Raw genomic sequence first — 14,631 nt, 5'->3', positions numbered from 1 at the left:
AACTTCTGTCTAAATCAGAAAGGAAATAAAAGCTGTATTTGTAAGCCACTGAAATGTCCACTGTGGATTTTAAACATTTTTTTCCTGATCTCATCTTGTTAAACCATGCAAATAACTACAAATACTAGTTATCGGATTATGGGGACCTGGAAAAACACCTCAGCATACTGTTTGATCTGGCATGTAGCTAAATGTTGGGAACTCTGTCCTGACCATCAGTTTAAGAGGCAGTGTCGTAGCACCATAAAGGATTCTAAACAGCTGCTCCAGCTTCAGCTGCCAGTGGCCCCAAAGGAAAGGGAATGCCAGGAAGAAACCACTGGAAGTGCAGACACAAAGGAGATAGGTAGTGGTCCAGGGATGCATGGATATAGTCTATTGAAATATACATTGAAATAATCCAATGTCTGTTCACACAAGCCTCACTTATTAACTACTTGGCATGTATCAGGCACTATAAAGAATGCTCGCCACGTAGGACAGCATAGCTCAGCGTAAAGACTGTAGGTACCAGACTCAGACACATCAGGATAGAGGTCCTGGCTCTGTCTTTGGGACTTTATTTGCAGGAGTTATCTCGGTGTGTGAAGGGAAAGCTAAAAATTGAATTGGCTCCAACTCCATAAACTATGGATTGCTTATGCATGGTCAGGCATATTTAGATGTTACTCATTTCCTTGTTTTCCAAGGCATTGAGAGGCTGTGCTTCCCAAAACAGTTATAGTATCTCTTGCTTTGAGACTTTCTTGCCTCTGCTGACAATAGCAGGGGAGGACTGAAACTGTAAACTCCAAGCTGGGAAGCAAAAGCCCACACCTAATCCTGTTATTCCCAGTGCCAGGTAAAAATCTGAAGGCTTATCATAGTTTATCATCATTTGACTCCCATTAAACAGTTAAGTAATTCCTACTAAGACTCCCCACCCTAAATACAAGGCCTCTAATATCCAAAAATATGGGCAAACACTGAAGGTGTGAAGTAAGTGAGAAGTAACTATAAAGTACTTTTCCTTCCTTACAAGTGCCCTCCCTGAGTATGGACTGCAATGACCATTATAGCCTATTTTGGTTGTAGAGAAGCAAAAGAAAACCCAAAACCAAAAACCAAACAAACAAACAAAAAAGCACAGAGTCGTATTATATATTCCTTGCAAAGTTTTTGTGCTTTTCCATTGTAGAAATAGAAATTTCCCACCTCAATCTACCTTAATTATGAAAATCCACACCCTTTAAGGAAGGAAATATGTCAAACTTTTTTTCAATCCCTTGGTTATATGACCAAGACTTGTTCACCCTCCTCAATGAGTAGTTTGAAAGGTCTTGGCAAAATCACACAGCCTCCTCAGCTAAGGGAAACCAGCTCCTGAAAGAGCACTCCTTATAAATTGTCTTGTCCATATGTTTCTGGAGGATGTGCCATCTGGGATTAGAGTGCTCATATTTTATGAAGCAGGAAAGAAAAAATATGTTCACAATTTAACAGTCCCATTTGGTGGGAAAGTGGAATTAAATTTACAATAAATTTATATCATCCCAATATGTGAACCCACTGTGCACCAGAAATCATAGTGGGAAAAAATCCGAGATTCAAAGAAACGAGGTGTCCTTAGGTTGTCTTCCATGAACAGGCAAGTGTGGTGGCAAATGCAACCCATGTTTGTCCTTTTTGTCATAGCTGAAAGAAGCAATGAACAGAATAAATGGTTATTTGAAAGTAAATAATGCTAACTTCACCCAGTTTCAAAAATGTAACAAGCACTTAGTAAGATCAAAATTGATGCCAAATGATCTATTGTAAAAATGACTATAACCCATTTCTTGACCTCAGTGTGCTTATCAGGACTCTCTCCCCTAGTTTTCTTTGGCTTCTTTTTAGATTCTTATTGTAGCACTTGCCACACTGTGCACACTGGTCATATCACTCCCTTCAGTGTGTCCAAATGACAGATTTCAGCCCTTCCTTGGATCGTTGGATTAAACTCAGTAGGTTGTGACAAGCACAATCTTCTGGTTGTTATTAACAACAGAACAGATTAAAATGGGATAGGAAATTAGAGTGCCACAAACATAAACATATTACAGGAATGTATGTACTGACAAAAACACATATGCATATGCTGGATTTCATGTAAATTGTATTTCGTAGAATGGGTCACAGCTTAGAAAGCTTAAAAGGCATCCATCTATTTAACTAAAAGTCCTCAAAAGAAGGGTATAAAATGTATTTCAAAAAATGGAAGGAATTTGGGTCAAAGAATAATAATAATAATAATAATAATAATAGACTGACTTTAGAATCCATACTCTCTATTAAAGAAAGACAGATTGACTTTAGCTCCTCTGGGAGGACAGGTCTGCTTACATTTCCCCACCACCAACTCTGTCTGCATGTATCTCCATCACAGAACCCATCCAATTGGTCTATTTACTTATGTGTCTTCTCTTTAGACCAAGGGAACCTGGAGGGCAAGGAATTTAAATCCACTTTTGAATTCCCAGGATTTAGCTCAGAGAAAGGTACCTGGTAGGTGCTCCCTAAATATATATTGACATACACAGACCTATGGAGGGCACTGTAGGAAGAAGGATTTTGCCCTTCTGTCATGCCCAAAATAACTCAAACAATCTGTAAGATGATAGACCATTGGAATAGACCAGAATGATTACGCAAACAATGAAACTATTGCAGATTAGTAGATATAAGCATGGAATTCTTTACAAGAACACTACATGCTTTTTGAGAGTTAATGTATACTTATTATAGTTTTCCAAAGCATAATTTCGAAGTGATAGTCTATACCATGTTCAAGATAAGCTGCATTTATTGCCAAACATGGAGTCCTTCATTAGGGGAGAAACTAAAAAATGGTGCCGGGAAAATTGGACAGCCACATGCAAAAGAATGAAACTGTGCCGTTCTCTTACACCATACCCAAAGATAAACTCAAAATGGGTGAAAGACCTAAACATAAGACAGGAACCCATCAAAATCCTAGAGGAAAAGACAGGCAGCAACCTCTTTTGACCTCAACTGCAGCAACTTATTGCATGACACATCTCTAAAGGCAAGGGAAACGAAAACAAAAAATGAATTATTGGGACTTCATCAAGATAAAAAGCATCTACACAGCAAAGGAAACAGTCAGAAAAACTAAAAGGCAACCTACAGAATAGGAGAAGATATTTGCAAATGACATATCAGATAAAGGGCTGGTATCAAAGACATATAAAGAACTTATCAAACTCAACTCCCAACAAAACAAATAATCCAGTCAAGAAATGAGCAGAAGACATGAACAGACACTTCTTCAAAGAAGACATACAAATGGCCAACAGACATATAAAAAAATGTTCCACATCATTTGTCATCAGGGAAATATAATGTTTATAGCAGCAATGGCCACAATAGCCAAACTATGGAAGGAGCCTAGATGTCTTTTAACAGATGAATAGATAAAGAAGATGTGGTTCGTATATACAATGGAGTATTACTCAGCCATCAGAAAGGATGAATACCTACCATTTACATAAACATGGATGAAACTGGAGGGTATTATCCTAAGTGAAATAAGTCAGTCAGAGAAATAGAATTATCATATTGTTTCACTTTCATATATAAGTAATATAAGAAACAGTGCAGAGGATCATAGGGAAGGGAGGGAAAACTGAATGGGAAGAAATCAAAGAGGGAAACAAACCATGAGAGACTCTTGACTCCAGGAAACAAAATGAGGGCTGCAAAAAGGGAGGTGGGGTGGGGTAACTGGGTGATGGGCATTAAGGAGGGCACCTGAGGTGATGAGCAGTGGGTGTTGTACACAACTAATGAATCATTGAACACTACATCAAAAACTAATGATGTACTAACAGTTGGCTAATGAAATTTAAATTAAAAAAGAGAGAGAAACTCAAAATTAAACCTAAAAAAATGTATTAAAGGAATAGAAAAGTGAAGGGCTGAAGTGAAAAGTAAGTGGGGAGAAGTAACTTACCTAAAAGTATTTCAGAGAGAGGACTGGTGCGGTGTCATAGTGATAGAATGGCCATGAAGTTTCATGTGTTTAGGTCATTATAATAGATTACTAACAGGCTATCTCCAAAAAGGAGTCATCTCTGGAGTGTGACAGTGATGATTAGATTTATTGTGGCCAAAGTACTACTGACTTTCTATGATCCCAGGATTCTGTAAAATTAACAACTGACTTGGGGAAATAAAACTGAAATTCTGGAGATTGTGAACTCTGAATCTGGCTGAAGTCACCCACACATCTTGGGCCAGGAGGTACAAGAAATCAGCTTCCAGAGCTAAGCTTTATCAGTCTAGAAAAACTTGCTCTTTGTTTCCTACTATTGATAATTAAATGCTTCTCTAAATTGTATTAAGATGTGAAAGTGTCAAGTCGTTGCTCTGTACCAAGATGCACTGGAATTTTATTGTCATAGGCTGAGGGTGAGGACATGTAGACAACCTGGTCAGCATAATAGAAACATCTATTTATGTATTTATTATCTGCCATCTGTCAGGCAACATGTATTACTTTGTATATGTTATTTTGTCCAAATAAATACACATCTTACAAATAGTTTACAGACTGATGACGTGCCTAAGGTCACAAACATGGAAATCAGCGAAGTCATAAATGGAAGTCAGATCTCTTCAAATCCAAAGTATACCTATGCCTCTTTCAGTATCCCACACTGCTCCTCAAAAACACCTATCAACCAGCTACTGTATGCCAGAAACATTCCTCAGTTACTTTATTAATCTACCCCACATTCATCAGTTTATTATTAGTAACTTCTTTTTAAAAATGGAAAAAGTAGGAGAAAAAAGGAGAGAGAGAGAGAGAGAGAGGTAATGTTTCTTCTATGATTACATCGCTGTTAAGAAGTAGAAGAGATTTAGATACATATCTGTCTGACTCCAAGAACTGACTCCAAGAACTCCAAGTGTTAAACTGCTCTTAACACTCCACTGAACTAACCCTCTAGTATGGGAAGTACAATTTACCTACAGCCTAGTCTTTTCAACTCTGAGTCTAGATGATGTGGGCAAGTCATTTGCCCTTTGAGTCTCTCTCTCTCCTCCTATTCTTTATCTGTCTAATTAGGCTGCTATTAAAAGCATGTTAAAGAAAACACAAAAGACTGACTTTGAAAAGCACTGTATGAGACTACGTATACAGTTGTTCTGCTTTACACCAACATTCGGTGGTTCAAGAGAGCATTATTACATCATTATTTAAGGTTTAATCTTGTTTAGTGTTAGCATTTGATGTGAAATTCTGATGAAATTTATTAAATTATTCTGTTCTTGTTAATCTCCACTATAAAATCCCTTTTTCAATTTTTGCTAATTCTTACTGTTTGGGTAAAAACATGGTCTTAAAAATAAAAATAAAATTAAAAAAAAACCTGAATCACATAATTCTTCTTCAAGAAAAAAAATTTTCTTAGCACTAAAAATAATTGATAAATTGAAGTCCAGCCTGGACTGTTTCAATAAATAAGACATATTTACTTGGTGCCACTAATACTTTTCTGGAAATAAGCAGATTTTATGGTCTCATTTTTAAAACATATCATAAAATCCTATGTAAGAATTGCTTTATTGTTGTACCATATAAAAGGCTGAAGTTTTCTGTCTGGGAAAAACACTCCTGTGTTTCTCCTTAACTTACATACAGAAAATACTTCTGACACCAGATATGTGCATTTTTTTCCCCACACCAAACAATTCTTTGGGACACCAGCTGGGTGTTCCAACAGTTCAAGACAGGTTAAGGGGTCAGTCCAAAGGACTGCCCCCCTCCCAATTCAGATGAGTTGCTAGTGGTAGGTCCCTGCATTGCCCACAACTTCTATTTGACTTGAACACAATTCAGAGTTTCCTACAATTCCCTTCTTGGATTCAAACACTTGTTTGAATAGCACAGAGAACTCAGTATTAACTAACTTATTTGATAAAGCTGTAGATAAAGAGCCAGATGAGGAGACCTCCCCTATATAAGGGAGTTCTAGGAGTTGTCCTAAGCTCATAAACTTCTGTCCCTGTGGCATTAGAGTGTGTCATCTGCCACTCTTCTGGCACATGTATATGTCCACTAACCAGGAAGCTCTTTGATCCCTTTACTTTTGGAATTTTAATGGAGGTTTCATCATGTGGGCATGACTGACCATTAACTCAATCTCTAGCCCTTCACACCTTCCCAGAGGATGGGAGATGAGGCTGAAAGTCACAAGCTTCTAATCAGGGCTTAATCTTTCTAGTGACCAGCCTCAATCCTAAAGCTATCCAGGAGCCCATGAAGAGTCACTTCATTAGAACAAAAGACAGCCCTGTCACCCAGGATATTCTGAGGAATTTAGGAGCTCTGTGTCAGGAACCAGGCAGGGTCAAGACCAAAATATTAAAAAAAATGATAGTCTTAGTGCTCTCATCACTTAGGAAATTACAAGGGTTTTAGAAAGCTTTGGCCAGGAACTGGGGTCAGAGATAGATATATACATAGACATACATATATGTATGTATTGTATATATGTGTGTGTGTGTACATATATATATACATATATATGTATATATATATTTATTATTTGACAATATCTGTCTTTCATTTTGTGCAAAAGTAAGCTTCAGAATAACTCAGGCCAATAATTGCCAAGTATATATTAGTAGCCTCCACATTAATGAGGTTTAGGTATCTCTGTCTTATAAAGGAAATGACTAAGACTGTGTTACAAAGAAGGGAAGTCATTGAATTATTACTTCCTTTTTACCTAATGCATGCAATACATTTCTTTCAAGATTTTTATGATTACATGACACAGATACAAGTATGCTGTTAAAAAAGAAACTCTCTTTGGTTTCTCAAATCCTTAGACTAGGCCCAAAGAAAGCCACTGAGTGGGCATAAACCAGGGAATTCACTTTTCTGACCAGCGTGTTGAAAGCTGGGTCAATGGATCTTCACTAAGGGAGCCGCCATGCAAAGACCACTCACAGTTCTGCAAAACTTTCTCCTGTAAGAGAGAAGACCCTCTCAGAATACCACGTGGTACCTTGTGAGACAGAATTAAACAGGGCTAGCAATGTTTTCCTAATTCTCAATATGAATAATTTTCAAGAAATGTTTCTCAAGAGGCCAAAGCTATACATATACCTCTCTTGATCTCAGGAACTAATTTTGGAAATATATATATATTACACATATATGTAATACTTTTTAATAACTATATATAATATAACTATATAATGATAATATAAATATATAAATAATATATATAAATATCATAAATAATATAAATTATAACTATATATTATATTAACTATATACAACTATATAAATATATAAATCACAAAATTATGAACAAACTGAGAGCCTTGCCTTTCCCAGCCACCAAAACATGAACAACGAACCATCATCATGCCTACTCTCCCATCACTGGGTAAGCTTTTCTACTTCAGCAGAGATATATGAGAAACCAAGTTTCCAAATAGTTCAAAGAGCCATTTGCCTAATAAAAATCAAGTATTCTAACTAGTTTTTTTCTATCCATGTGAATAATTAACAATAGGCCTGTTCTAAAATAAATAAAATCCACGTCTGTTTTCGGAAAATTACTTTTCACAGGAAGCTTTCACAATCCTCTCACTTGATCTTCCCAGCAACCCTGAAGGAAAATGAGACATGAATTAAAATCTTCATTTTATAGCTAAGGTGACTGAAGCACAGCAGGATGAGGTGAGCAACCAGCCAAGGTCATGGTGTTAGGAGGTGGTAGGACAGGAACAAGGAAACAACTGCCTTAAAGTTCTAGATTCAGTGTTAGCCCACTACTGTTTAAGGCAAGTACGCAAACAACAACAGCAACAACAACAACAACAAACGTTCTCACTTCTAGAATTGAGTGCTGTTGACACAAAGAGAAAAAGAAACAGGAAACAGAGAAATGCCCATGGGAGGAAGCACTATTTTCCTCCTCCAGAGCAATGAAAGGCCTTACTTCAACTTTCCTGTGTCTCTGCTTAGATAAGCAAGGTCATCCCGCAGCTGGCCTTCTACAGCAAAGACAACATTCCTACAGGATTCAATAACAGTAGCAGGGACTTGTGATTCTTGACATCTATGGTTATGACACCTTGTAAGTCACATGACCTCCCCACACACCCTGCATTGGAGAATACAAATGGGAGAGTTAAGGAGAACTAGACTGACATCATATTCAGGATTGCATGAACCTCATTAGTGATGAGACCCAGTAACACTCTTCTTAAATTTGGAGGCCAAGGTTCAGCCCTTATGAAAAATATACTGGAAGCCATTAACCTTCTCTTTAGAAAAATGTACATGCATTTTAACATACACTACTGCCCACAGTTCTGGAAGGTTTCTAGACTTCCTTATGTCAACTTAGGAATCTCCATGGAATCTTGAAACTTGAAATTAAGAACAACTCACCTATACTCTGATAATCAGTGAATTTAAGTTAAGACTTTAACATTAGAAGCCAGATATTTAGGCAGACAGACATATGTCAAAAACAATCAGTCAATTAATTTGACTTAATTAAAAATCAGTTAATTCAGTAAGGGAAAAAAAAATCTACAGGTCATTAGGCCAAAACAAAACAAAACAAAAAACAATGGAGTATTTATTTAAATTTCTGTCTATAGCCATAATTTGTTTATTTTTTTAAACTTTATTTATTTATTTGAGAAAGAGAGCAAGCTCAAGCAGGGGGAGGAGCAGAAGAAGATGAAGAAGCAGATTCTCTAAAAAGCAGGGAGTCTGATATGGGACTCGATCCCAGGACCCTGAGATCATGACCTGAACTGAAAGCAGATGCCTAACCGACTGAGCCACCCAGGCACCCCTCTAGCAGTAGTTTAAACCCCATTTTCCTCCTGGTTTAACCCATTTCTTTCCTGTACCACCAGTACACTATGCACCTTAGACCATCTGAGATTGATCCAAGGCAGAGAAGAGGATAGGAAGATAAGAGATGCCCTGATGGCAAATGGTTTCACAAGTGTGATACCCAGGTTAAAAGTCCATCAGAGTCCTCTCTTTGTTTTCACAATTTAAACCACTTCTGTATTTAAACTCTCTGCATCTGGACCAGTAGCTACTTTTCCAATGTGTACCAATAACTGTAAAGCAAGCACCTCTTGGTTCCAAGATCCCCCAAAGGTGAGCCCATTTAGGACCCTTCCTACACTGATTACTTCAACATGGCTCCAGGGTATAACAGAATATGTCTTAAAAATTTGCATTTCTCTAATTAGCAAATTTGCACGTTAGCTGCCTCCACAGCAACCAGCTGCCACTTGTTTCCTGTACATACGACACCTCATGACACCACACAGCCTTCTCTCTGCATCGTCAATTAGAGGGCAAGATTACATCTTTGTTAGTCTGGGTGAAAAATAGATACCTTTACTCATTTTCCTTTCCCTTAAATAAACTTGGAATTGCCCAACTTCCAAAATGGGAAAAGAAAATATCAGAACTTCCATTACCCAACATTTTCAGCCTAAGATGGGAGGAAGGAGGTAGTGCTTATGACACGCTGCTTAAAATACTTTGGATTTAAGGGAGAAATGCTATAATCAGGAATGGCTTAAAAATGGACCATCAGTAGAGACTATCTAGGTATTGCTGAAAACTTTGATAAATACGAAGCATATGTTTTACCTAAAGCCAATATCACTTTGGCTCACTCTGATTTTTCCCCCAAATGCAAGGAAATGTGATTATTCTGCAAATGAGGTAAAAACTATTGAGATAATGTCTATGTACATCATGACAAAGTGGTGAGCGATGACGTATTCCTCATTCTTGACTCTCTTCGTCTCCAGAAAGACATTTCAAATAAAGATCTAAGGTTCTTCTAAGTAGTATGTGCTCTGCTGGACTGCATTTTACTCAGCTTAGCACATGCCTTTGGATACAAATGAGCAAGCATTGGGGAAAAAGTTCAACGGCTGTGAAATTCAATCCGAATAAGGAAACTATCATATGAAAGCATCATCTCCTTTTCCCCCACTAGGAACAATCAGTGACTTCATGAATGTTAACAGTGGCAGAGACCTAGGACATTATTTCGTACATTATCTACTATAGTTCTCATATATGGAAATAAGAGTTGGAGAGAAGTGAAGTAACTTGATAAAAACTAAACACTATATAAGTAGCAGACCTAATTTAAGCATTACCCATCCTTCATTCAGCAAGAGTGGAATTTTTTAACACATATGTGGAATGCTTAACATATACTAAGTACTATTCTAGATGTGGGAGATGTAGAGGACTTCTCCTCAAACAGTTTAGTTTCAAGGAAGAGATAAGCTTGTAAACAAAATCAGCAAAAGTGCATGAGATTGATACTATTAGTTTCCATTTAATAAGTCAGAAAATTGCAGTTTTTGAGTGGTCACACAGCTCGTGAGTAGGACATTCAGATCTGTCTGATTTCAGAATTCACGTTCTATGCTTGTTCTTTGAAGTGCAAGAATTTCTCAACAAACATGATTGAATATGTATATGTGTGAGGTGGGTGGTGGTAGGAGGAAATTGCAGTATATGTATTTTAAATGTTTCATAATCCCCCTGTAGTGAGCCCTCCAACAACCTCTAGTACAAAATAAACAGCAGAGGCAAGCATTTGCCCACAAATGCTGACCTCTGACCAGAAACATTTTGCAGGGGTACAAATAAAACTGTATTCATCAATGCTCATTACCTTGAGCAGGATTGTGTGTGTGTGTGTGTGTGTGTGACAGATTTCTATTGATCCTTCTAGGCTATAAACAGTCAGAGAACCCATCTGTCAAGAGCTTTCTAAAAGCCTGCTCTATTTCATCTCACCTAGCTTTTCACCCTAGGAAATGTAAACTTGACAGGAAGAAAACAAGCAGCCGTTAGCAGCAGAGCCTGTCCTGTTAATGATGTTGGCTCTGTTGCATTCTGGAATGGTCAGAGCCATGCTGTAGTTTCAACTGACATTGTAGAATGTATTCTTGGTGAGTCAAGCAATGTCATCTCAGTGATAAGGTGGGGAGAAGGTGACCGTCTAAGCAGAAGATGGGATCCGTGATGGGATGGATGTTTACTAAGCACAGTGTTTGTTCCTTTAGAAGAGACTAATTTACATATTATTAAAAGATTTTATTTATTCATTTGAGACAGAGAGCTACAGGGAATGAGAGAGAGACCATGAGCAGGGGGAGAGTAAGAGGCAGAAGTAGGCTCCCCGCTGAACAGGGACCCCAATGTGGGGCTCGATCCCAGGAACCAGAAACCATGACCTGAGCCAAAGGCAGATGCTTAACCATCTGAGCCACCCAGGTGCCCCTAGTCTAATATATATTTTATAATCAGAAGAGCATGAAACTATTCATAATTAAGGAGGATAATCCAAATTCAGCCAAAAGCACAGAGAGAAAATTGTCAAACTGACGTGTTAACTGTCTATGATATTTTCTTCAGTAGGAGAAGTGAGTTTTAGGATTCTTTTTTATATAGAAGCTCCACTAGTATACAGTTTCACTTAATAGCAACAACTGAAACAATAATAAATATAATTTTTAAAATTTACTAGTATTAGTTATAAATTATCCATTACAAACTTCACAATGTGTGGTTTTCCTTAATCCCATTTCATAGGATGAAAAGGGCACCCAAAAAACTTGAATTATTTGCTCAGTGACTCAGAACTAATTAGTGACAGACTGCTGGAACCCACCTCAGGTCAATCTGACTCCAAAACCGTGTTTTTCTATGATGCATTAACTTCCCAAGTTTTCCACAACAAAGTATCACAATTTGGGTGACTTAAAATATCATGAATATATTCTCTCACAATTAAAGAGGCTACAAGTCAAGAAGTTGTCAAAGTCATGCTCACTCTGAAGACTGTAGGGGAGGATCCTTTGCCTCTTTCTCACTTCTGGTAGTTGCCAGCAGTCTTTATCGTCCTTGTCTTGCAGCCGCTTCACTCCAATTTCTTCCTCCATCTTCTCATGGTTATTTCCCCTGTCTCTGTGTTTGTGTCTCTTCACATAGCTTTTGTGCAAGAACACCAACCCTTGGCTTTAGAATCTTCTCTAAGGCAGAAAGTCTTCATCTTATTCAACCAGTTATATTTGCAAAGGTCTTATTTCCAAACATGATCACATTCAAAGGTGCTGGTGGACATGAATTTTGAGGAAGAATGTATTCAACCCAGTACACAGGGCAATTAGGCAAAATAAATAAAAGTTTAACTAAAAGGTACCCACATTTAAAAGGAAAAAACTATATTTGCAAATGACGTGATTACATGTTTAGAAACCCCTAAGAAACTCACAGACTCTTTGGAGTAATTTTTAAAAATTCAGAAATGCTGCAGGATACAAGTTCAATATACAAATATCAATTAGCTGTCTTAACATAGACTAGAAAAAGCTTCCTTTTAAAAAGCATCCCCAAAATAGCTTAAGAATGTATTTAACAAAAGAAGTACAAAGATGTATACTGAAACTTTGAAACACTATTAAAAGTAATTTTAAAAGATATATATAGGGGCTCCTGGGTGGCTCAGAGGATTAAAGCCTCTGCTTAAGGCCTTGGGTCATGATCTCAAGGTCCTAGGATTGAGCCCCACATCAAGCCCCACACCAGGCTTTCTGCTCAGTAGGGATCCTGCTTCCCCCTCTCTCTCTGCCTGCTTCTCTGCCTACTTGTGATCTCTGTCAAACAAATAAACAAAATCCTTTTTAAAAAAAGATATATATATATATATATATATATATATATAAATGAAAAACATGTATTTTGATTAGTTGGAGGACTTAATCCCCATATTGTTAAAATGGCAATAATCCCCATATTTATCTAAAGATTTAAGAGAATTCACATCAAAATCCCAGCTGTCTTTATTTATTTATTATTATTGTTTTCAAAAATTAGCAAGCTGAATCTTCTTTTTTGCGGGGGGGGGGGGGGTCCCGAACCAACTGAACTAAAGTCAGAAGTGGGAATAGATGAACCTGATGAACATGATGGCAGACACTTAAGGCTGGGTCAGCTGTATTCAGGCCAGAAGGGTCTCAAAAATAAGGCAATTGTGGGGCGCCTGGGTGGCTCAGTGGGTTAAAGCCTCTGCCTTTGGCTCTGCCTGGGATCGAGCCCTACATCGGGCTCTCTGCTCAGCAGGGAGCCTGCTTCCCCCTCTTTCTCTTCCTGCCTCTCTGCCTACTTGTGATCTCTGTCTGTCAAATAAATAAATAAAATCTTAAAAAAACAAAATAAGGCAATCGTGCCTTCTCAGTTTGAGACTTCTCCCAGAGAGAGCTACAGAAGCAAGAAAAGAAGCTTGATAATGTTAAATTACCAGACACGGCAATAGTGACTGTTAGATGGGATAACTTGGGGTCACAGGAGGCAGGAAACCCTTGAGCCAGCACTCAAGATGAATGTCTTTGCATGGCCTGTGCACCACTCAAAGCAGCAATCTCAGGGGTTCTGGAGGTTTGTTACCTTTGCAATATGTTTTCCTCAAGATAAGACACAAAGTTGAAGCCCCTGGAGAGATGAGATCACCAAGGTGGAACTCCCACCGGGAGCAGCACTGGATGAGAGCCAGAGAGCACTTTCTGCAGATGCTGCTCCTTCCAGGTCCAGCTGAGTCCTGCAAACACTTGTAGGTGTCTAGGAGAGTTTTGCAGTTGGAACAGCAGAGGCCCACGTACTGCAGGGTGTCTACACAGAAAGGGATGAAGCAGCCACCCACGAATGTACCCCAGCAGACACAGGTTCCCACAGGAGAGCCAGCTGAGGGCGCTGGTATGACAGGAAAGCTGTGTCACAAGCGTCTTGTTGCAGGAAGGACAACACATCTGGACTGGGTGGTGGAGTTGAAGACGGATACAGGCTGCTGCATGCAGACCATCTGCCCAGCAGTTGTACTGGCATTTGGGATGGGCACTGGCTGGGTGTAGTACCAGGAGGATTTGGGCCCTTCCCACCTCTACCAGTCACCAGCCCCTGATTGGCCATGGTAGGAGTGCAGGAGGCACGGGGAAGGAACTGTTGAGCACCACCATCTCTTCATGGAATGGGGCATGGCTGGCACCAAGGAAGGCCTAGCAGCCTCCTGGTAAGATCTTGGAGCTGACATTCTACTGCCCTTGCCACCAATCAAGCCAATAAGCTGATTCTTAAATTTATATCAAAATGCAAGGGACCTTGAGGGTATGATGCAAAGTGAAATATGTTACTGAGGTGTAGAAAGACAAATATCACATGAATTCACTCGTAAGTGGAATCTAAAAACAATAATAACAACTACAGATGAATAAACGAAAAGCAGAATCAGACCTATAAGTACAGAGAGCCAACTGCTGGTTGCTAGAGGGGTGGGGTGGGGTAGAGGGATCAGACAGAATGGGTGAAGAGGAGAGGGAAATACAGGTCCACTTACAGAATGAATGAGTCAGGGAATAAAGGACACAGCATAAGAAATACAGTCAATGATACTGTAATATGCATTGTTATTACAATGTATATTGTAATATAGACAGATGGTAGTTATACATGTGTTTAACATAGAACAGTGTATAAACGTATTAAATCACTATGTTGGACACCTG

At 38.5% G+C, this 14,631-nt stretch overlaps 1 pseudogene; it reads right to left on the bottom strand.

Annotated features, from left to right (window-relative positions):
- Positions 1-13,446: 13,446 nt before the first annotated feature.
- On the bottom strand, positions 13,447-14,159 carry LOC106006931 (annotated as a pseudogene).
- Positions 14,160-14,631: the final 472 nt, after the last annotated feature.

Source organism: Mustela putorius, unplaced genomic scaffold (genome assembly GCF_011764305.1).
Source record: "Mustela putorius furo isolate JIRA1106 unplaced genomic scaffold, ASM1176430v1.1 tig00001069_pilon_pilon_pilon, whole genome shotgun sequence".
NCBI classification, from domain to species: domain Eukaryota; kingdom Metazoa; phylum Chordata; class Mammalia; order Carnivora; family Mustelidae; genus Mustela; species Mustela putorius.
This window is presented reverse-complemented; position numbering and strand designations above follow the sequence as displayed.